This window comes from Eubalaena glacialis, chromosome 12 (genome assembly GCF_028564815.1).
Source record: "Eubalaena glacialis isolate mEubGla1 chromosome 12, mEubGla1.1.hap2.+ XY, whole genome shotgun sequence".
Classification (NCBI taxonomy): domain Eukaryota; kingdom Metazoa; phylum Chordata; class Mammalia; order Artiodactyla; family Balaenidae; genus Eubalaena; species Eubalaena glacialis.
Window position 1 is genome coordinate 26,833,848 of NC_083727.1, and position 3,776 is coordinate 26,837,623.

The 3,776-nt window shown below is 39.9% G+C and overlaps 1 non-coding gene across 1 annotated transcript; it reads right to left on the bottom strand.

The window, feature by feature from the left end:
- Positions 1 to 1,787: 1,787 nt before the first annotated feature.
- TRNAT-CGU (transfer RNA threonine (anticodon CGU)) lies at positions 1,788 to 1,860 on the bottom strand. Its single transcript has one exon. It is a non-coding gene; the product is annotated as a tRNA-Thr (tRNA).
- Between the last annotated feature and the right edge of the window lie 1,916 nt (positions 1,861 to 3,776).

Here is a 3,776-nt window from a genome sequence, read left to right on the forward strand (position 1 = left end):
GCTTTAGGCCTTTCCGGCTTACTAAAGCTGTCATAGGAAAGCTCTACTTTCAGATGGTGGGGAAACTTGTAGATACAAATATTGAATTATTGTGTAGTACACCTGAAATTAATGTGAGGTTATTATATGTCAATTATATCTCAATTTTTAAAAACTGATCTTGCACCTAATGTAAATGCCATCTTAGGTAATTGACAGGAGAATTTTCAAAGGCAGATTTTGAAATGCATCCACCACACCCAGTTCAAAAATTTATAAATTTTCTCTAATCCCACCATCTAAAATCCAGTTCTCCCATAGGTAATTTCTGAACTCCCCAAAACTGTATGTGTAACTTCCAGCTGTGCCTTGTATTTCTTTTTTTCCCTCACTGTACAACTATCTACTTAAGCAAGGGGTCTTTTTCATAGGTCCTTGTAGCTTACTATAGTGCCTATCACAAAGCACCTAGTAAATGCTCAATGTTCATTGCAGCACTATTTACAATAGCCAAGACATGGAACCAACCTAAATGTCCATCAACAGATGAATGGATAAAGAAGATGTGGCACATATATACAATGGAATATTATTCAGCCATAAAAAGAAATGAAATTGAGTTATTTGTAGTGAGGTGGCTGGCCCTAGAGTCTGTCATACAGAGTGAAGTAAGTCAAAAAGAGAAAAACAAATACCGTATGCTAACGCATATATATGGAATCTAAAAAAAAAATGGTACTGATGAACCTAGTTGCAGGGCAGGAATAAAGACATAAACATAGAGAATGGACTTAAGGACACGGGGTGGGAGGGGGAAGCTGGGGAGAAGTGAGAGTAGCATCGACATACATACATTACCGAATGTAAAATAGTTAGCTAGTGGGAAGCAGCAGCATAGCACAGGGAGATCATCTCAGTGCTTTGCAACCAACTAGAGGGGTGGGATAGGGAAGGTGGGAGGGAGATGCAAGAGGGAGGGGATATGGGGACATGTGTATGCATATGGCTGATTCACTTTGGTGTAAAACAGAAACTAACACAGTATTGTGAAGCAATTTTACTCCAGTAAAGATCTATTAAAAAAATGCTCAATGAATATTTGTTGAGTACCTTTATTCCTTTCATCAATAAATAGATGTTAAATTGCCTCTCTAGGCAGGGCACTGTGTGAGACAGTGAGGATACAACAGGAGGCCCATTATGCACAAATCCTGCTTCATGGAACTCCCAGGTTACTGGCCACACAGACATTAATCAAAACCTCACAGATGCAAGTGTGATTTCAGTTGTGATTTGCAATCCAAAGGCAAGATGTGGTGTTGTGATTGCCTAGTAAAGGCATTTCCAAACCAGGGAGGTCCAGGGAGATATCTCTGAGGAACTGATGCTTTGAGCTGAGTTCTGAAGAAAGAATGGGGGTTAACCAAGTAAGGGATTGGGGAAGTATACAGGGCAGAAGGAACAGCACATGCAAAGTCCCTGAGCCAAGATGGAAAAGGAAAGAAGGAATGGATTGATATCCTCTCCTAGAGCAGGTCGGCCGCCAGGGAAGAAGGTCAAGGCCTCGCACGCACGTCTCACTCTCCCTTGCCACTTCCCCACCCCTTCATAATATCAGTATCAATATTAGGTGGCAAATATCCCTACATTAAAACAGCATCCAAAGTTTGGATTTTTAAACGCATTAAAAGTTTTTCATTCACAGTTCATGAATTTTATTTTATTTTATTTTTAATATTTATTTCTTTGGCTGCACAGCGTCTTAGTTGCGGCACACAGGATCTTTAGTTGAGGAATGCAGGATCTAGTTCCCTGACCAGGGATCGAACCTGGGCCCCCTGTATTACGAGCTCAGAGTCTTAACCACTGGACCACCAGGGAAGTCCCAACACAGTTCATGAATTTTAAATTGCAGATTTGTATGGAGAAACAGTCAGTGGCACAAGAATCAAAAGAATCTAGGTTCTAGTTACTGTGTAATCTTGGTTATTTGCTTAACTTCTCTGGGTCTTGATTTCTTTTTTTTTTTTTTTTTTTGGCTGTGTTGCGTCTTCATTGCTGCATGCGGGCTTTCTCTAGTTGCGGTGAGCGGGGGCTACTCTTCATTGCAGTGGCTTCTCTTGTTGCAGAGCACGGGCTCTAGGCACGTGGGCTTCAGTAGTTGTGGCACGTGGGCTTAGTTGCTCCGTGGCATGTGGGATCTTCCCGGACCAGGGCTCGAACCCGTGTCCCCTGCACTGGCAGGCGGATTCTTAACCACTGCACCACCAGGGAAGTCCTCCCTTGATTTCTTGATTTGTAAAATTAGGAGGGTAGACCATAGACTACTGTAGAAGTTCCTCCCTGCTCTAAGTCTTCTACATTTATGTGGGTTTAGGTATTTAAGGCTTGAAGAGGCATTGGCATGGTATAATAAAAAAATAAATAAATAAAGCAAAGTATGAAATGGTTCTCATCTCTGATCTGTTACTCTGTAGCTGTGTTATCTTAGGCAAATGACTTTACCTGTCTGAGCCACAGTTTCTGACTATAATAATGTCTACTCTGCAGAGTTATAAGAAAAAAATATATAAAGTAGTTGACTCACAGAAGTTATTACAACTGAAATACGCTATTTTAGTATTCTGAAGGATTCTATGACCTCCTTTTTAAAGGAAATTGTAAAACAATACACAGTAGTTTTAAGAAAAATGAATCGTTTTCAGAGTTTTCCAAAGAGAGTATATCATTTTTCCTCGATAGATGCAAGGTGTTATTATTTGCTATCGTCACTAACTGACACACCCTGATAAGTAGAAAATTAAATTTACTAAGCATTTGCCCTTTTGCTGAAAAGACCATTGAATTTGAGAACGTGAAAGGCCTTTTTCTCATCAAGTAAGGAGAGAAGAGAATTACTATCAATAGGGGATTTGCATCTACAATCTAACAATTTTTGTTTGTTTCAACTTTCATTCTAAGAGGCATTGTCCTCAGTATTTAGGGAACAAAATGTGGGAAGTGAACCCATCAATATGACAGGCTATGAGAATGCTCACCTCAGAGAATCGTGCTATTAATTCAGTGCAGTTTTAGGGAAATCGTATGAGAAATAATTTTCCCTGATGTCTTACCCACATAGGCCCTGGACCCAAAATCCCAGCAAGCATAAATCCTCTCTCTTCTCTGAATAACCGACATGAACGGCGCTATGTGCTTCTAACTGTGACGGGTAAAATTAGATTTTTGAAGACACATTCTTCATTCCACCACAGAAAAATGGTTACAATTATTTCAAAGGTTTAAATCAAAGTATTTAAACCAAAAATTTTCATTTCTTTTACATCATCGCTTTTACTAAAGTTTTAGAAATATCACATTATTTATTCCACTTCCATTTTCATCAGATGGAATATTGTTTACTGAAGGAGAGGAAAAATAATTTTTCCTCTACTCCTCCAGCTTCTTGGCTGAAACCACCACCCCCTCCCATAAAAAAAGAGAGATTAACAGGAAAAAAACAAACAGAAGTTTAATAACATGTATATCTCCTGTATCCATGGGAGATACCCAAGAAAACTAACTCCCCAAAATGACCTAAGCCACCACCTTAAATACCATCTCCAGCTAAACATAAAAGGTGTCGGGGGTGAGGGTGGGGAGAGCCAGTTATGGGGGGTTGCCAGGAAAAGCACCGTAAACAGGGGCAAGGTTCTGCAGATTTAAGTCCTGTCCCTCTCCACTGACACGAGTTTCCAGAATTTTAGACATCTTCCTCTTCTTGGTACAGAGACGAAAACATGATTACAAATGGAGGT